Genomic DNA, 21,850 nt, shown 5'->3' with positions numbered 1-21,850 from the left:
TCTGAATTTGTGAAGGTTATGCAATATAAATCCGCAAAAGAAATATGGGACAAGATTGTTTTGAGCTACGAAGGAGATGAACAGGTAAAACGTGAAAAACTTCAAACCCTCAGGATTCAGTATGAGAATCTCAGAATGTATAATGATGAAAGTGTGGCTAACTATTTCCTTTGGGTAGACGAGATTGTTAATTGTATGAAAAACTTGGGTGAAGAAATAAAAGAGGCTGTTGTGGTTGAAAAAGTCCTAAGATCATTGTCCCCCAAGTTTGAATCTAAAGTGTTTGCAATAGAAGAAAAGGAAAATCTACGAACTCTTACTATGTCTCAGCTACACGGAATTATAACTGCTTATGAAATGAGAAAAGGAGGTCCATCAGACAGGAGAGAAGTTGCTTTTAAGGCTTCAGGCAAAGGAGACTACTATGAATCAAGTCACGTGCCAGAAGAAGAAGAAGAATCAAATTTTGTCAGAAATCATCAATGTACAACGTTCTCCGCTAAACAAGACAGGTCTGGGGTATAATGGAGAAACATCTCAAGCATCCACCTCAAAGAGTTATCTTGATGCAGCAAGAAGGAATGAGCAAAAGCACAATGGAGATCACCAGGTAAAGCAGGGACGAATTACATCAAGAATGAACAAAGACTATTAGGTAAACCAGGGGCAATCTGTCTTAAGGATGAACAAAAGCTACAACCAGCCACATGTAAAATCTTCTCAATTTGCTTCAAGAATGGATGACAATAGAAATTACAATCATTTGGCCGGTAGATTTGATAATCGCAGAAGTTTCTTCAATGGGCAATGTTTCTCTTGCCATAACTTTGGTCACAAAGCAGCTCAATGTGTTGCATATAAAACAATCATGACTAGAGAAGCTCAAAAACAAAGAAGTATGATCGGGATTACAAAAAGGACCTATAACAAATTTTCGGCTCTTGAAAATGAAGTTGAATGTTCTATTTGCAATAACTTTGGTCATGAAGATTCTGAATGCAGGAGCAGGTTTCAGCAGACAAAGGAACAAGCCTCAAGCACCAGAACATGGAGAATAAAGGAACCACAAACAGAAAGATGTGGGATAGCCTTTTATGCAGAGGGACAGGAAAATCTATGGTACATCGATAATGGATGTTCGAAGCATATGACAGGTGATAAAGAAAAACTTGAATCATATTCTGCTTTAGAAAAGGGAAAGAAAGTTTCTTTTGGAAATGATACTCCAGCAGCTATAAAAGGAAAAGGCACAGCGCAGTTAAAAGAAAAGGTCAAAGATGGAAATGTTTTGTATGTTTATGGCTTGAAGCATAACCTTCTGAGTGTCAGTCAGATGTGCGATCAAGGAACCGAGGTAATATTTTGATCAAATGGATGTAGCGTTCGTGATCTTGACACAGGGAAAACAGTGATCAAAGGTAGAAGAACTCCAAATAATCTATACATATTTGAAGAAGGACAACAACAATGCTATTTGAGCAAGGATGATGAACATTGGTTATGGCACCGGAGGTTGGGGCATCTAAGCTTTTCACAAATAAGGAAGGCATGCAAATATCAGGCAGTTCGTGGTCTTCCAGATATCAAAATTCCAGACAACACTATATGAAAATCATGTCAGTTTGGTAAGAAAACCAGAAACAACTTCCCATAGAAGGAAGGATCAGCCAACAGGCCTCTTGAACTAGTCCATACAGATGTATGTGGTCCTTTCAGGACGAGGTCACCTCGAGGAGAAGAATACTTGATATTATTCATTGATGATTTCTCCAGGTTTGTTTGGTTAGGACTTTTGAAGCACAAAGACGAAGCATTCGAAAAATTCAAATCCTTCAAAGCCTTGGTTGAAAATGAATCAGGTTACAAAATTAAGTGCCTCAGGTCCGACAGAGGTGGGGAGTTTACCTCAAATGAATTTTTCGATTTCTGTGAAGAACATGGGATAAGAAGGGAATTCTCTACAGCTAGAACTCCTCAGCAAAATGGAGTGGTGGAAAGGATGAACAGAACAGTCCAACAAATGGCTCGTGCTATGCTTGATGAGTCCGGAACTCCCGCAACTTTCTGGGGTGAAGTTGCATATGCTGCAGTTGTTATTCTCAGTAAAACAAATGTCCGAGTGAACAGCACTCAAACTCCTCATGAACTCTGGTATGGTGAGACTCCTTCGGTAAAACATTTCAAAATCTTTGGGAGCAAATGCTATATTAAGAATACTGATGAGCAACTTGGCAAACTTGAACCTAGAGCAGATGAAGGCATTCTTCTTGGTTATTCTCCACACAGCAAAGCATATAAGTGCTACAATAAAAGACTTGGAAGAATTGTTGACAACATTGATGTAGTGGTTGATGAAAAAGGATACATTCCTAGGCAAGTAAATCATGAAAATATAGAAGAAGATGAAGACTACCCTCAAAGACAGAATGATGAAGAAGAAGAACCTCAAGAAGCACCAGAGGAACAGATAAGGGTAGAAGAGAAGACTCCATCCAGGTACGTTCAGAAGAATCATCCAGAATCTCAGATTTTGGGGCAAAAAGAAGCAAGTGTACAAACAAGAAGAAAAATTGCAGAAGCTTCAAGCTATTTGGCATTACTCTCATCCACTGAACCACAAAATGTAAAAGAGGCATGCAAAGATGAATGTTGGGTCAAAGCAATGGATGAAGAACTTGAGCAGATCGAAAAGAACAACACTTGGGAGTTGGTTCCTAGACCAAAGGATAAGAATGTTATAGGGACAAAATGGGTCTTCAAAAATAAGTTGAATGAAAATGGGGAAGTAATTAGAAACAAGGCCAGACTTGTTTGTAAAGGGTATGTGCAGCAAGAAGGAATAGATTTTGAAGAAACTTTTGCTCCTGTTGCAAGACTTGAGGCCATCCGAATGTTCCTTGCTCTCTCAAGCTTTCAAAAGTTCAAAGTATTTCAAATGGACGTGAAATCAACCTTTCTGAATGGAGACTTAGAAGAAGAAGTATACATTGAGCAGCCAGATGGTTTCATTCTTGGAAATGATCCAAATCTTGTATGCAAATTGAAAAAGGCTCTGTATGGTCTTAAACAAGTTCCAAGGGCTTGGTACTATCGTTTGGACAAATATCTTCATCAACAAGGTTTTTCAAAAGGATCAGCAGATAGCAATCTTTATATAAAAATTGAAAATGACAAATTGCTGATACTTGTTGTGTATGTAGATGACATTATCTTTGGCAGCAATGAAGAATCTATGAGTCAAAGCTTTGCCTTGGTGATGCAGAAAGAATTTGAAATGTCCTTGCTTGGAGAATTGACATATTTTCTTGGCCTGCAAATCCAACAAAAGGAAGGGGGGATCTTCTTGTCTCAAACCAAGTATCTCAAGCAGATTTTGAAGAAATATGGCATGGAAGATGCAAAACCAGTATGTACACCCATGGTCACAGGATGTAGCCTCAATGCAAATGATGAATCAGTAGCAGTACATCAACCAACCTACAGATCTATGATTGGAAGTCTACTTTATTTGACAGGTACCCGACGAGACATCATGCATGAAGTGGGAATAGTTGGAAGATTTCAGGCAAATCCAAAGGAAACTCATCTTCAGGCAGTAAAGAGAATCTTCAAATATCTTCAAGGGACTCAAAATTATGGCTTATGGTATCCTAGAGATACAGATCTCACACTTCATGCTTATACTGATGCAGATTGGGCCGGAAGCGTGGATGACAGGAAGAGCACAAGTGGTGGTGCATTCTTTATGGGTTCCAGATTAGTATCTTGGTTCAGCAAGAAATAGAGTTCGATTGCCTTGTCTACAGCTGAAGCAGAATATGTTGTTGCTGCATCTTGCTGCACTCAACTCCTTTGGATGATGCAGACCTTGCAGGGTTTTCAAATCACTTGTACACCACCCATCTCCATATTATGTGATAATACAAGTGCAATCAACATTTCAAAGAACCCAGTCATGCATTCAAAAACCAAGCACATACTAATCAAGTATCACTTTCTCCGGGAACAAGTGCTTGAACAAAAGGTCAAGTTGGAGTATGTTCCTTCTAAAGAACAGGTTGCTGATATACTCACCAAACCATTGCCTAGGGAGACCTTTGAATACCTCAAGCAAAAGCTGGGGGTTGTTGATGCATCATCTTGTTGTTGAATCTCTTCTGATTGTTGGTTGTACGCAAGGTTCATCTGAAGTATATGCGTACATGTGCTGGGTTGCGGATTGGTCAAAGATCGAATGGCACAGGTTCAGGGGGAGCATATCATGCATTGTTGGCATTATGGAGGAAGTACAGAAGGAGATCACGGATGCTGGTCTGAATATTGCTGCAATATGTCTCTATCTCTTTCATGGTCATTTATGGTGTTTGATGGATTATGGTTCTTCTTTGCAGATCTGGTTTATAGTCAGGGGGAGCATGTTCTTAGGGGGAGCATAACCCTTTGCCCTTGATGTCAAAGGGGGAGAGTGATTGGTTGTTGTTGCCATCAAGTCCAAAGGGGGATATTGTTGGCATTATGATACATATGTTGTACTTGATGGCAACCCATTCATCTCAGATGATAAATTATAGTGCAGAAAAGTTCACGCACTTTTATGCAGAGAAAAGTTTATTTCATGTAGAGAAAAGTTCACGCACTTTTATGCAGAGAAAAGTTTATTTCATGGAGAGAAAAGTTCACGCACTTTTATGCAGAGAAAAGTTTATTTCATGTAGAGAAAAAGTTCACGCACTTTTATGCAGAGAAAAGTTTATTTCATGTAGAGAAAAAGTTCACACACTTTCATGCAGAGAAAATTTCCTTTCATGAAGAGAAAATTTCATGCACTTTCATGGTTGGCTCATGGTATTAGTCCGACATTTTTTGATCCTATGGTTTTGGTCCATGGTATTACATCCAAAAGTGTTGATCTCACGCACTTTCATGGTTGGTTCATGGTATTAGTCCTATAGTTTTTGATCCTATGGTTTTGGCTCATTGTATTGCATCCAAAAGTATTGATCTCACGCTCTTTCATGGTTGGTTCATGGTATTAGTCCAACAGTTTTTTGATCCTATGGTTTTGGACCGTGGTATTGTGGAAGGCCTAAGACTATAAAAGAGGAAGGAGATCATTTGGCAAAGCATCATCGAATGAAATGAATATCTAAAAAGTGCTAGATCTGAAATATTTGTTATTGGGTTATGGTGCAGATGTGGATCTGAATGAAGGAGGAACCTTAGCACATAAAGAAGGATAAGTTCTTTTGATGGGTCATAATCTTTATGCTTGAATAATAGTATCTTTGCATGATTTTGATCTGTTATATGAGGCGCATTCTTGATCTATAAATCTGACAATCTGGGATAATTAGTGTCTGAATATTTGAAAGAAGGAATTATCCTTTATAGATCTGCATGCAGGTTTCAGGTTGTTGAAGTAGCGTATATCTTTAAATTATGATCTAGCTGCCTCTGTCTATTGCTGCAGTATTCTGGGTTTAGAATTTGGTGTGTGGTTACTGTTACTGTTTTCTGGGTGCAGCTGTCAGAGAAGTGTTTACTTGATTCAGTGCTAATTGGGAAAAGGAGATTGTTTGATGCAAATATACTTGATGATTGATTGATGTTCATGGATCCAGTCTGAAAATTTATGAAACGTGGTCCCTGGAAGAAAAAGAAGGTTGTAGCCTTCAGTAGGCCAGCACCTATGTACTAGTATCTTGGCTAGTACAAGAGCTAAGGGGGTTGTAGCTCCCTTCCAGGAGAAGCTGGAGAACAAGAGAGGGTTGTAGCTCTCTGCAGGTTGTAGCCTGCGTACTGGTAAAGGACTGCACCAGTACAAAATCATTGTAAAAGGAGTTTCTAATTGAAAGAAGATAGAGACATATTGCAGCAGGTGGTTTTCACCCACATTGGGTTTCCACCTTATATCTGGTGTTCTTTTGTGTGACTATTTGCTTTTCTTGTTCCTGCTCATTATTTTATGATACTGACATACAAAGTAATGATCAATATTTGAAGAATTATTCAAAGTATAAATAAGGAAGATAGATTGATAAGAATTTGATAATACTGATTCACCCCCCCCTCAGTATTATTTCCAACATCCTTATCTAATTCTGTTGTGACGGGTGGTGCTTCAATGACGAGAGGGGGGACATCTCTTGGCGGGGAGGCGATAACTTGTTGTTGTGGAAGTTCCATTGACTGAGCGGTGTCTTTAGCTGACTCTTCGCTCCTATCTTGGTTGTTTTCAGATCTTTTAGAATGTTCAGGCATCTCTTGTACAGTCTTAGATTTAGATCCGGAAGTGCTTGAATTCCCACTGAGGCTAATGCTTGGAGTCGGTTCTCTGGCAGATAGTCGCAGCTTTTCTAGAGGAACACTGGCTAGTCTTATTTCCCTGTATACCATGAATCTTTGGAGGTCATCTGGAGACAATTTCGATTGGGCTTCCTGCAAAATTTCCTAAGGTGAGCTTTTACTCTGAAATATATCATCAAATAAATCCTTTTTTCAAATGAACACTTTTATCTTAACTGTCGTTGTGAAATTCTGGGCAACCTCATTTGGGTCAAATGGTCTTGCCGGGAATTTAAATAATTGTAGACATGTCATATTCTGTACTTCGGTGAACGCGTGACCTACATCGAACAACGAAAAGGCCTCACAAGCCACAGGAAACTGTGGCCATATGGCCTTCTTTTTGTCTTTTAGGTCTTTAGTTAGGCCGCCTTCTGAACAGGTTTGATATGCAATTTCTCGAGCCAGAAGTTTATCAGGGATATACAAAGGTAAGACATGAGCGGGGACGGTGCTTCCAAATACTCTAATATAGGTGAACCATTCTTCTCCGAACCATCTTGCGATGGGGATGATATCTATCTGTGCCTCAGGTGAGCACCTCGGGGGGTCTTTATTATACATCATTCTATACAAGGGTAAGATAAGCCCGTGACAAATCTGGTAGAAATGTGGAATGAACTAAGAATCCCATAATATCTTATGATAAACATGAATGGGTAATGGGTCCTGAGTTGTCCATTTCCAACCCATAACGGGAAATTTAGACACATAACAAATAGAATCCATAACATATGCGGATAGGTAAAAAGGAGGATAGATCCTTTGAGACATGGATCTTTTAGACCGGTAATTGACAATAGCCGTGAATAGGTTATCAGAAAAGATCTTGGCCCAATCTATAATAACAACATTTGTGGCAGCATCTATTAATGGTAACCATTCAGATGAAAACTTATTGATATCTGGCATCCCAAACAATCTACAAAGCATGGCCGCATCAAAACAATATGGAGAGGTGAGGGAACCAGTGCTGTACATACCATTTTTGTCTTTCTTGAGCGGTTCATCTTTTCTGGACCAATCTTTGGTGGTCTCTGATAGGTTTGGGTTCTCCGCCACAAATTTTTCAATGAATTGTGCATTGTAAGTTGCCTGCGGTTCAGGAAGATGATACATGAGCTTTAAATCTTGTGCAGCGAATGACCCGATGAGCCCATGTCCTTGAATCTTGAACTGTCTGTTGCTCATTTCTGTGTTGTCAAGTATCCACTTGATCATATCCGTATATGGGAGAATTTTGGGCCTTGCTGCTATCCGATGAAGGAATGAGCATGCTAGTTCTTCTAAGGATGCTTCGGAAGAGCCCTGTGAGTCTGAGACAGCGGTAACCTTCATTATTCTGGGGTTTTCTTCTTCAAGTAGTCTATACATGCCTTCCCACGTCGATATCCCTGCGTCTCTGTTACAAGTTGTGTCTATATATAAAGGTGCCATTTCCTTCACCTCAGAGCCCTGTGCTTTATTTTTCTTTCCCATTTCTTCTTGCGTATGGCTTTGTATCATCCTTCGTTCTCTGTTCCTGTAGCTCACAAGTGAAATGGAAATGACTAATCAAGAAAGGTGATGGGAGAGTCTTAAATGCAGCAGATATATCAAATATGCCTCCTTACGTGAAGTAATTCTTTGCAAAAGCACGCGTCTACGTTTTATTAATAGATGACAACTAATTCCTTTATTATCATTAAAAGCGCATGATCTTGAGTCAGATTATGGTAAGTGGCTTTTCTTGAATAGCGTGCCCGAAAGATTCGTGATGGAGTGATTTTGCGATTTGGTTCGCAATCGTCGCTGATCGCGACATCGCATTATTGCAGTATCGCGCTCTCGCACTGACTCACAAATATAACATCGCAGAGTTGATTTGGCTTAATATCGCAACCATCATTTTATCGTGATATCGCAACATCGCAGATCGCAGAAGTTTTATGCTTGCCAAATTTTGTTAGCTCATTCCCTGCGATATGCGATCTTGCGATCGGTGTTATCACAAATCAGAAAATCTTGAAGTTTTTTCTTATTAGCATTACTTTATTGCGATGCGATATATTGCTTAGTACGAGAATCTTGCACATACTGGGATTATACCCAAATGGAGGTGCTTTTCTATCATTTTATGATGCGGCTTTTTAAAGATTTTTTCCTTATCATAAACTTAGGTTTTAAAGTATTCAAAAGATCTTCCTAAGCTTACGATGGTAACCTTATTTTGAAGAAAGGAAACTCTTGCTTTTCCTAAATTTTAACTAAGGGTCCCCATTCATTTAGTATTTTGGATAAAACTTAAATGAAAAAGGGGGGGGGGGGGGGGGGGGGTTGTTGCTGGCCACAACAGCTTATTGGGCCTTGACCCAAGTTCAAAAGAGTTATTTATCCAAACAAATCCCGTAGCTATCAACCCTTCCGGTAACAGCTCATGGGGCGAGGACTGAGGTCTCACTCGAGGTAGTAGGGGAGGGTGCTGGAACCAGGTTTCTGCACCCTTGGGATGTCTTGATGTGGTCTGGAGGGTTCGTGCGCCGTTTTGTGGCCTCGCACCACTCTGCTTCCGCATAGATTCGGAACAAGGCAATTCCTTAATACTTATTATTACTGAGTTTGTTACAGATTAGATCTACTTCTTACAGTATTTAAGAAAACATTTAATAGAGATAACCAGTTCGCGCACCCAGAAAAGTTATAGATTTGCATAAACTCATAATATAAGCATAAGCACACAGATCAAACACATATATCAAACATAAATTAACTAGATCCACAATATTTCAGAATCAACACAGTATTTTAGAACCAACTTATCTTTATTCAAATCTGTCACCAATAAAACTAGATGTACCCTGCGTACTCAGCTGCAGGGGTCTGCACACATAGCTGCAGGCTCTACTAGGCCTCTGTGCACACAGCTGCAGAGCCTCTACCTACTCCCCAGCACCCTTGACTTGAACTTACAGACGCAGAAGATACTGTCTTCACAAGCCCATAGCACCAAGATCCATCAAAAACAAGAACTGCCTTTTACCCTTAGAGCCATGCTCTATTTATACATTCCTATGGTTTGTGGACCAAGGGCAGGCCAACTTACTTCTTATTATTCTATACTATTTCTTGGGCGGAAAACCCTTTGACTCGACCTATTACATTTCGCGCTCCACATATTTCAGAGATTTACAATATTATTATCCTAACTTACATGCTTTAAGCCCCAAAGTTGTTACGCGGGAACTTCGCTACCCAACAAGCCCCCAAAACAATCATTGTGACTCATCCCGAGTCACTCATCGGTGCGGCGATACGCGTTGCCTAGGCTCTGTAGTTCACCTTCCTGTGAGTGATGTACTGCTCCCTCTTTGTCTCCTGCAACGCTTCTTCCAGCTCCTGCTCCAGTGTCGCTACCAATTCACGCAACCGATACTGCTCATTCTGCTCTACTTGGTTAACACAGAACACCCCCTCATAGGATTTTAGCTCTAGCTAGGGTGCCGCATACGGGAACTCCTCGTACCAACACAACCATTTTCCAATTTCGTATCTTCTGTATGCACTTTCTGCTGTAGCTTGTGTTGCAATTTTGCAAGACCATTGCTGTTGTCCGCGAGATCCCAATCTTCAAGGTGCATCAGAGATGACCTATTAACTACAATTCCACCATTTGTCTCCATATTTACAGCCTTTCCCTTATCTTTCATGGTTCACCGTCCAGCCCATGGGTGAGGCAGTAGCATCCGGACTAGTTCCGCTTCGTGTTTATAAATTTCCGGCACATCCACTACCATCGATGCTGAACTCTACGCAATGCCCACAGCTGTCAACACCGTCCTCTTCAGAAAGCTTGGCACCTCCAATGGCCATATCACAACCCTCGGCCTTACTCCTTGAGCATAGATAATGAATAGTTCCATAGCGGCGGGAAGGAACACTAGCTTACTGTTTCTAAAAGCGTAGCTCATTCGGTGAATGCCCCCCTATGGTTTATAAGTGTTTCGAGATTCAAATTTGTTGGCTCCCACCTTTCCTGGTGCCCTCATGCTAAGCCTACGATAGATCGTTACAGATCCGGCTCGTACCCCATTTCTTAATTGCCCACCGCCCACTCCCTTTTGCCATAACTCTGACATCTTATCATGAATAGTGATAGTAATGGTCACCTCTTTTCTTGTCATCGCAGCAGCACAACCCTTTCCGCACAACCATGACCCTTGTGATAGATCAAATCTATGCACACCACGGTTTTTGCACAGCTACTCCCCAGACTGCTTTATCGTCCCGCACTCTCTTTCAACTGGCTAGAGCGGTAAGACTATCCTTCAGACGGTTAGTTAGGTGGTCGGCCTACTCATGTAGAGCTTCAGGCAACTGCCATTTATGCTTCCTGGGAAGGGGTCTCCATTGAGCTTAGCAAGCTGGACCGCGCCTCCATCTATAACTTCTTTGACTACATAAGGTCCCAACCAGTGCATGCGGAGCTTGCCATGGAATTTTTCAAACTTGCTATCATATAGTAATACTAGATCATTCTCCTTGAATGTGCACATCTTGATATGGAAATCATACCAAGCCTTCTCTCACTGCTTCTGTACTCGCTGATGAAATCTTGCCACCTCCCATTCCTCCAGTTGCACGATCCTCTCTTCCAAAGCCACGTGATCTGCCATGCCTATCACTATTGCTATTCGTAAACTAGGTACAATGTACTCCATGGGCATGATAGCTTCCTTGCCATAGACTAACCGGAAAGGTGTCTGGCCTGTAAAATTTTTGCATGTTGTTCAGTATGACCATAACATAGCAGGGATGCTTAAATCCCAATCGTTGCACTGCGCATTACATACCTTGGTCAATGTTGTCTCCAAAATTTTGTTAAATGCTTCAACGGTCCCATTTTCTTGCAGATGGTACGGCGTACTTTGTTGATGGTATATCTGAAATTCCTCAGTGAGTGCGCTGATAGTCTCATTCAAGAAATGCGTTCCATGGTCACTCACTAGAATTTTTGGGCATCCAAATCGTGTTAACACATTCTCAAACAAGAATTTTGTGGCTGTAGCGGTTGTACAGTCTTTAATCGGCTGTGCTTCCACCCATCGGGTCAAGTACATTGCGGCCATGATAATATATTGTGCCCCTATCTTTCCTGGAGGTGTGATCGGCCCCACAAAATTGATCGCCCATTTCTCGAATGGTTGTAGCATCATCTGTGGCTTGAGCGGCATTTCATCCCTCTGCGATGGTTTCCTAGTCCATTGACATACGTCATAGGCCCGACAGTACGCTTTCGAATCTTGATGTAGAGTTGGCCACCATAGTCCAGCGCGAAGAATCTTCTATGATGTGGTGTGGTCCACATAATGTCCTCCAACAACCCCCCCATGTGCCTTGACCAGAATCTGTCCTCGCTCGAATTCAGGTACATATCTGTGTAATATTTCGTTGTTGCCCATTTTGTAGAGGTGCCCTGCATTAACAGTAAAATCTACTACGTGTATCACCAATTATTTCTTTTGCTGAATGGAATATCCCTGCGACACGGTTCCTGTGGTTAAGAAGTGGATTATATCCTCAAAATGGCCATCTGCAACGCGCACCGCATATAGCTGTGCATCCAGTAGTCCTTCCTCTAAGTTTGTAGGCTCTTCGCCGTTCTCAATCTGGGACAAGTGATTTGGGCCTGCGTTTAGACGTCCCGGCTTTACGATGACTTCGAATTCATATTCTTGAAATAATAGCAACCACCTACAAATGCGCCCCCCCAACACAGGCTTGTTCACTAGGTATTTTAGTGCAGAGTGGTCAGTATACATCTTAAAGTGTCCTCCGAGCAAATAGTGGCGGTATTTCTGGAGTGTGTATACCATCGTCAATCCTTCTCGTTCAGTAGTTTAATAGTTCTTCTCAGCTTTTGACAATCGTCGACTTGCAAACGTGATCGGGTGATCGATTCCTTCCACTCCTTCCTGTGTGAGTACCACTCCCAACGTGATACACGACGAGTCAACATGCACTTGAAATTCAATGTCCCATTTTGGAAAGACCAATATAGGGGCTGACGCCATCTTTTCCTTAAGTGTTTCCAGACTTTTGTTACATTCTTCATTCCAGCAATACGTAGCATCCTTTTTTAGTAATTGTTCCATTGGTGCCGTGATCTGTGCGTAGCTTTTTATGAACTTCCAATAGTAACCAGTTTGTCCCAGTGTGGTACGCAGTTGTTTGACACTTCGCTGTGCTTGCAGGTTGAGTATGACAACAATCTTTGCCAGATCTACCATCAGACCTTGCTTACAAACCACATGGCCGAGCAGGTTTCCAAAGGGGACAAGGAAAGTACACTTCTTTAGGTTAAGTGCAATTTGGTGCCATCAACAAGTATCCCGCATTAACTGTAAGCTCGCGGTATGTTTCTTAACCAGCCCAAACATGGTCCAATCATCAAGATATACCTCTAAGAACTTGTGTATAAACTCTTTGAATGCCGCTACCACAACGTGTGAGAATATTGCCGATGCATTCTTTAGTCCAAAGGGCATCATCGTATACTGAAAGCAGCCCCATTCGGTAGCAAACATTGTTTTACTCCTATCCTCCAGCACAATCTTGATCTGGTGGTACCTCGAGAAGTCATCCATAAAGGAGTAGGCTTCCTGTCCTCCCACATTTTCCAGTACTTCATCTATAAATGGCATCGGAAATGGATGTTAACGCATGCATTATTTAGCTTTCAGAGATCCATGCAGATGTGAATTTCACCTTTCTGTTTTTTCTCCTGCACTACCATAGGACTTACCCAGTCGGACTCCTCCACTGGTTCAATTATCCCAGCTGCAAGCATCTTGTCCAATTCTTTGTGGACCTTCGCTTTGTATTTTGGATTCAACCGGTAAGGCCGCTGCTTAACTGGATTCGCATCCGGCTTCAAGGTTATCTTCATCACTCCCAAGTCACCAATGATCCCTTTTAACTCTGTGATTTTAGTCGGGAATAAGTCTTGATACTCTCGAAGCAATTCGATGACCTTTTCCACTGTGGCATCGTCCCAATAGTCCCCAAGCATTGTATACTTCGACTCTTCCTCCGTTCCAATGTTTATTTGTTTCATTTTCAATGGCGCGGTGATATCTGGATCCTCAATTTCTGGTCCACGAAACTCGTGACTCCCCTCTGTTTCTTGAATATTGATATTCCTAGGGTCTTCCTCATCATCTTCTCCCTGCACATTGTAACATTCCAGGGCTTGGCTCAACTGTCTCGACTAGTCTGGCTGCAAGATTTCTTCTGGTTCCAATGGTATTTTGAAGATAGCAACCTTCACCAACTGCAACACGTCATTCACCGTATCCATCCATTGATCTTCAAAGAGGAACGTAAACAAAAAGCCCTCACGTAAGATATCCCATTCGCCTGTACCGTGTTGGAGCTCAGTTTCCGTATATGAGTTCCTTGGAATGACATCCAGGGTATGATAAAATAAGTGTACCCACTCTGGTTGAGGCTCTTCTCCATAGGCTTGGACCCATCTGGTAAGGTGCATGCGCGGGTCATCACATCCATCATATTTCTCAGTTATTCATAGTTCCGAGTTCCCAAATCTTATCTGCATCATGCGCCTGCAGCTGCGCCAATTGTCAAAAGTTCCTTCATGTGTGCCCCACCAATGCACAGGCATCGTGCGCAATGCCCATCGTAATGCATCAAACCTTTGGGGCTCTGGAACCAAGCTTTCAAATTTGGTCAAGAATTCATCTACTGTTGTCAGTCCAACATACATTGGCAGTTTGCGATCCTCAACTTTGACGCAATACAACGACTTACTCATCATATTACAGTTTAATGTGGTTACACCGTTCAACCGATTATGCCACCGCTTGTCTTCCTCATCCGAATCTTCGGTGCAGGATTTTGCATGCCCCCACGATATTCTTCCTTCTGCAGTCGGATTGACCCAATCTTAATTTCGTGTGGTAATTTTGTAGATACAATCTAATTCATCATCACTTCCTTCGTTGCGCACAGGCTCAGTGTAACGTGGTCCTTCAACCGGGTCTAGCGGAATGACTATGCGGAGTGTCTTCTTCTCAAATATCATTTCCGCTTCTTTAAATTAATAACCCCATTCATATCGATGGCCTAGTCTATCCCTAACAATGCAAGATAAGGGTTAATTTCATCCATGATTTCTATTACCTAAAAGTCCGTTCAGGTGCTCGCGCCTTCTATATCCACTGTAATTCCTTGCAGGCTTACCATGGGTAGAATCTTATGTTGATTCACCATCCGCAATTGGATAGGATACCATTGTAGTGTGGGTTTGCCCATGCGTTCCCAGTTTTGTTTAGGTAGTACATTTGCATCTGAGCCCAAGTCCAGAATGATCTGATCCATCTCAAAGTTGCCAATCTGCACCGTTAGTCACATTTCCTGCCTAGTCTGTGATGCTTGTTTCCCCAATTTTCGAACCACGCGAGGTTCCCCCGACCCTGCGCACCTAGTTATCAATTCTTGTAATCCTTTAACCACCCTATTATCACGAAGAAATTTCATGCATGTCTCTAAAAGGGTAGTTATCATTGAGGGATCCCTCTTTGACTCAGGTTGATCCTTACTACCTGGGGTAGAGACTTTCGCGAAGCTCTTCCTAGCTTCCAGATCTATTTCCTTGTGAACCTCGGCATCATCCTTTGTCACTTTCCTCTTATCCTCCCCTGTAGCTGTGCCACTTCTGAGCACCATGTTTATGTTGTGGTCTTCCTCACGCGGTTCGGCCCTCATCATTTGGACATTCTACGTCGTCGTAGGTTGCGCTACCCTCTTCTCCCGTATCTGTGCTATCAATGTGGGGCAATCTATCATTTCATGATCGAACTACTCATAGTAAAGGCATGATATTTTGGTTGGGTTGGTACAGTCCTGTGCGTAGTGTCCTGGTCCTCCGCAGTTGTAATAGATTAGTTGCTCGCAACTCTTTCCTGGCCCCATTCCTCCCCGTCCTCATCCATGTCCCTGGAACCCACCGCGCGCTATCGCCATGGCTCGATCTTGACCTCGCGCTTTAGTCTGCATTCTATAGGTAGGTGACTGGTCTATTAATAAATAATAACTACGGAAATCTCACTCCTCGTGGCCCACCGATCTACAAAAGTTGCAAAATAACTGCTGGGGGGTCTGGTTAAATATTGGTAGTAGATGATAGTTGTCCATGTTTTGCTTTCCTCCCACCTAACAAATTGTGCACCAGAGCAAGGGTGCTGCTCTCAGCCCTGCTTGTGCCTCTGGTCACGACAACAATGGTCCCCCCGTTGCCACATAGTTCGCAAAAACCAAACAGTGATCCTTATTGTGACCCTGGATTCTACACTTTATAAACCACACTTCCTCCCAAACCTCTGGCCATGGCTCCTTTTCTTTTTTTAAACTCTACATTTCTAAACATAGGTTTTGTATTTGCACATGGATTTGCTGAACTCCCAACCCCAGATCCTGTATTGGAGTTTCATGCAACCTTATCGCTGTCTCTAATGCATCAACCTAGGTTGAGATCTTTTGTTGTGATAGTGCCATCCTTAGATGTGTTGTCAATGACGCCACAAACCATGTGCAATTCTATGCATCTGATAGCGTCATGTTTGCCTCGCGGATTGTACTTTTCAATATCTGATCTAGATCCCATAGAGTTTCACCAGGCATCATTGCAATCTCTTTGAACCCTATGATCAAATGCATTTCTGATTTTGGCTGGCTAAATTCTTTTTTCAATTTAGCTCGGATCTCTGTTGTCCTCGCATTTGGGTGATCGCTTGAGTACTTTATATACCACGTCAGTGCACAGTCTTGCAGCGCGCTAACTAGGGTAGCCTTTTTGATGTTGTCATCCATAACTCCGTGCGCTTCCCATACTGCCATCACCATGAACCAAAATTGTTTTGGATCTTCGCTTCCTGCTCCTTTGAATACCGGCAACTGAATTGCTCTCATCATGTTTAACTTCTGGTTTGCACGTCAGTGCACTAGGATCTTCTATGAACTCGTACCGCTCCTGATTCAATCAATCCTCAAACTCTTTCTTTGTAGGATTTCAGCGTTCCAACATCAAACATACCTTAGGTAGATTCCTGTCCCGACAATAGAACCATTTGTTGGCTTATTGGGCCTTGACCCAGGTTCGGAAGAGTTATTTAGCCAAACAAATCCCACAACTACTGGCCCTTTCGGCAACAGCTCGTGGAGTGCGGACTGAGGTCTCACCCGAGGTAGCAGGGGAGGGTGCTAGAACCAGCTTTCTGCACCCTTGGGATGTCTTGATGTGGTCTGGAGGGTTCACGCCGTTCTGTGGCCTCGCGCCACTTTTCTTTCACGTAGATCTAGAACAAGGCAATTCCTTAATACTTATTATTACTAAGTTTGTTACAAATTATATCTACTTCTTACGGTATTTAAGCAAACATTTAATAGAGATAACCAGTTTGCACACCCAGAAAAGTTATAGATTTGCATAAACTCATAATATAAGCATAAGCACACAGATTAAACACATATATCAACCATAAATTAACCAGATCCACAATATTTTGAAATCAACACAGTATTTCAGAACCAACTTATCTTTATTCAACGCTGTCACCAATACAACCAGATCTACCCTGCGCACTCAGCTACACGGGTCTGCACACACAACTGCGGACTCTACCAAGCCTCTGTGCACACAGCTACAGAGCCTCTACCTACTCCCCAACACCCTTGACTCGAACTTACAGACGTAGAAGATATTGTTTTCACAAGCCCATAGCACCAAGATCCATCAAAAACAAGAACTGCCTTTTACCCTTAGAGCCACACTCTATTTATACATTCCCATGGTCCGCGGACCAAGGGAAGGTCGACTTACTTCCTATTATTCTATACTATTTCTTGGGCAGACAACCCTTTGACTCGACCTATTACATTTCGTGCTCCACATATTTCGGAGATTTACAATATTATTATCCTAACTTATAGGCTTTAAGCCCCAAAACTGTTACGCGGGACCTTCGCTACCCAACAGTCCTTGGAATCCTTCGCGCGCTGCAGGTGTGCCTTGATCCTACTATGGATGAGTCTCAACCTATAGTCTATATGTCAGAGTTTTATCCATCATTAACTAATAGCTTCGACAATTGTGCTCATCATGGCCTACAGACTTACAAAAATTGCAGAATAGTCATTGGGGAGTCTATACGAACTTATGCAATAAATGGAAATTGTCAGTTGAGTGTTTTCCTATTATTTGGTAGATAGTGCACCCTGGCATTACACCGTTACTTGATCCAGCAAAATTTTTTGGCTTCAGGCGATTAGGACCTCACCCAATTAGATAGTTATGATATACCGGGAAATGATCCTTATCATGACCATTTCCTTTGCACTTTAAGCACCACACTAAAGAACAGGTCTAATTTTTTACCTCTTTTCCCTTTTTTATATCCTGGAACTCCAAATGTAGGCTAGCCAACTGTGCCTAAATGTTTTGCCTCCCAAATTTGTATCCTGAATAGGCAAAGCTTCCAAATTCATAGCAATTTCCAATGCTTCATCCTGCAATCCAAGTTTCTGTTGTGACAATGGTAATCTCAAATGAGGCAACAACGTAGCAATATATCAGTCCTTATGTGCCTTGTCCGAAATCTGTAGGTTAGCCTGTTGAAGTAGACATTTCAGCCTTTGATCAATATCCCATGCAGATTCATTCACCTTCTGCTTAATTTCTTTGACCTCGGTCACATACTGGGCTTGAGAATTTGGCTTTCTGAATTCATTATTCAATGTATCTGGATTAGTCATATTGTACTTAATATACCAACTCAACGCCCTATCTTCTAATGTTGTGACCAACTGTGCTTTATTCATATCATCATCTATTATCTATTGTGAATTCAACACAGCATCTGCTACAAAGTTGAATTGATCAGGGTCTTATGTCCACAAACCCCTGAATATAGGCATATTCATAGTGTTCACCATACTAAATAGCGGAGGTGGGGGTGGAGGTGGAGGCATAGGTGTGTGAGGTGGAGGTGATGGAGGAGGTGGAGTGGTTGGATGTGGAATTCCTGCAGTGCCCTGATCTACCGACTGCGGTGCACCTATGGGTGTCTTCAGACTATTAATTTCTTCTTCGCTATCGAATGCTCCCAGCAGACGACTATACTCATAAATTGTATCTAGATATTTTCTGTATTGTTTCCCACTTCACGTAGCTCTCGTCAAGCCTCTTTTAAACATCAATTTAGTGGCATGACACGTTTCTCGCACAATAGTATTTTAATCCAAATTTTCAGACACTTCAAATACTTACCTCTTGGTCCTTTGAAAAATCAGTGTTTAGCTTTGCTATAACTAACAGACTTATCAATCTCGAACTCAGTGATAAATCTACCCAAAATATTATCGATCCAGTAATCAATAGCCTTCACAATCTTGTATTATGATCCTTCTAGATGCTTCACTAACTCTGGAGTCCACACAATGAGGTTATTCAGCTTCCAGGTAGGTTGACCATCGGCCAATTTAGCCAACCATTTGTATAATTCACACGGAAAATAGAAGAAGAAAACTTCGTGTTCCTCTCTATATATATATATCTCTGCAAGCACTCTTCTTTCGACAGACACGAATTCCTATTTTTTTGAGTTGCAAACTCGTGCAGCTTCTGATCTATCCACTTTTCAATCTCCTTATTTGTTGGTCTCCACATACCCCACATCACACGTCCCATAGATGGATCTCGGTCATGGAAACAGAACCATTTGTTGGCTTGATGGGGCTTGGATCTAGGTTCAGAGTTAGCTCTGCTAACCAACAAAACCACACACTACTAGCCCTTTCGGCAACAACCCGCATAGCGCAAGCTACAGTGTCACCCGAGGTAGTATTGGGGGATGCTAGAACCAGGTTTTGGCATCCAGAGGGCTATGTGATGTGTTTTCTATGGATCTAGGGCTTTATCTTGACCTTCACGAACTTTAACCCTTGAAACCCAGAACTTACAGTAATTAATAGTTAACATATTTCTGTCATTTTTTGATTATGCTAAACATGCATAACGTCATATAAATAAGTAGATATATGTCTTCGTGAATCTATTAAGTGTTTTTCCTCGGATTAAATGCATTCAACAGTTCATAAATACAACAACTTCAGGAATAACAGTAATACACAATTACACAGACATCACTTCAAAATATGTCTTTATTATGCTTCAGATTCTTGGTTACATCTCTTTATAACCCTATGGACATAGCTACAGGGGCACGTGCACTTAGTTGCAGACTTAGCAAGGACTCTGTGCACATAACTGTGAGATCCTTCCCCTTTGCCCAAGTACAAAATAGACAAATTTAGACTCAACTCATGCACTTCCTATTGCTTTCCTATGACTCTTCTATGACTTGCTTTTATACTCTTTCTTCATTACAATACCATGGTCTGTGAATCCATGGGTGGGTCTCAAACCAACTTGAATTTAACAAACTAAGGGGCTTTAAATTTCCTATAGCTCCTTGACTCTTATTGACTTGTGCTACTCGCACTCCGCTCCTCAAAATGCAGAGATTTACAAAAAATTTAACAAAACTTAACAAAATCTGACCAAGGGGACCCCGTCCCAACATGCATATATGAGACTTCAGGTGTTTTCTTAGTAATGTCTTGAACAACTGAATCGACTTCCATTTTGGTTTCTTCAATATTAGGGTTACCTGTGTGTGGGATGTCAGAGATGGTAGTAGAGGGGGTTTTTGTATGTGGTGACGAAACATGACAATGGGGATAATTGGTAGGTGGGGGCATAATGGGATTATTTAGTTATCTGAACTCTAGAAATAAAGTCTCATGGATCTTCATCGATAAGGTCTACAATCTAAGAATTGTGACTCTCTATATTATTTCGAGCTACATATGGAAACAAGGCAGCAAAACTAATATTATTTGGAATTGTTGGCTAGGTTACAGAGGTGGGTTCCATGGTAACAAATGGAACAACTAGCGGTCTAAGTAAATGACTGTGAAGAGGAACAACAATGTGGACATCAGAAGTATAAGGTGCAGAACTTACCAATGGACTAAAAGCTTATAAATTATTGCAAGTAGATAAAATAGACTCTTGGAATTTATTCAATATGGGATTAAGCACCTCATCGGTTGTGCATTTCTTGGATGATGAAGCACTCTCCCTAGAGGGTGCACGTGGCATCATTCATTTGAATGAGTAAACAACTTTACCATCTTGAATCTAACACTGGATTCTCGACCATGAAATGAATTCCTTGTGGGATACCTCCTCAGATATATAGAAGGGTAGCAGATTCATATGGAAGGTTTCAGTGTTGAAAACCTTAGGGTGAATATAGGTAGTGTCATGGTTGATTCCAAACCAAATTGAATGGTTGTATTCATATAAAATTAGTCTTGATACTTGTGGAAAATTTTCTATAATCTACACCATTTTAGTGTACCACTTGGTGAAATACTCTTCATTAATGGCCTCATTATTAGGATCACCTAAGACCTGCCATGGGGTGTGAGAAAGTTCCAAAGGCTCATCATCTGATACTTTAGTTGGTTGTCTACCTTTCATTGTACACCATTTTAGCATGGCGATAGAAATGACCAAATAACCATAAATAAATCACGTAGACAATTTGAAAACATATTCACAAGCCTCAAACAACTTGTTCAACAAATATCTACACCAATTAAGCTTAACACCATGATCGTAGGCTTCGGTGATAAAGATGGCATCTAGTGTGCATTGGCCTTTGGTATAATGATGCATCTATTTTATTGCTATAATGTGACATTCGAATTTTATTTGAGGGTTGTTGATCATGTTGATAGCAATACTATGACCACCTCGTTGTGTACCGTATTTGGTGTAAAAGTTGTCATCACCCTTTTTCTTACCCCTCTTGTAGTTAGTCTGGAAAGAGGAAGAAACATTTGTGCCACTAGCCGACAATCCTGTCAACCTGTAAATATCATTAACATGTATAGGGTATTCTTATTCAAGACATAAGGACCCACCATGCAATTGATTGTACACTTCATAAATGCTCTAGTAGTACCAAAGGTGTGCAAGTTTCACAGAGTGATCGACGTAGACCACTGCAATAGCTAAAAATTTGACTTAACATGGGAAAACCCATTGCCACACTGCTTTGTTGAAGGTTTTAGAAAAAAATTGGGTTTCAACAATGGAAAGAGCATGGAATCAGCCAAATCATTATTAACTAATGTTTCTTTCTCATATTTCCTGAGAGTGTCCTCCATAGCCACAATGTGGGAATCTGAGTGACCTAAAGAGACAGTAGGCTTAGAGAGACAAGTCATGGTTGAAGTTTGGCAAATGTATAAAATGTAAACGGGAGTATGCGAATGAGGTTGAGATGTAGAAGGACTTGACACAGGAGCCACGATGAATAATTCGACCAAACAGACACTCACAATGAAGGATCCTGGAAACAACATGCACACTATATAG

The sequence above is a fragment of the Pinus tabuliformis genome, chromosome 5_1 (assembly GCF_031772625.1).
Source record: "Pinus tabuliformis cultivar Carrire ecotype Pingquan chromosome 5_1, CPIR1, whole genome shotgun sequence".
NCBI classification, from domain to species: domain Eukaryota; kingdom Viridiplantae; phylum Streptophyta; class Pinopsida; order Pinales; family Pinaceae; genus Pinus; species Pinus tabuliformis.
Note: the sequence above shows the minus strand (reverse complement) of the source record.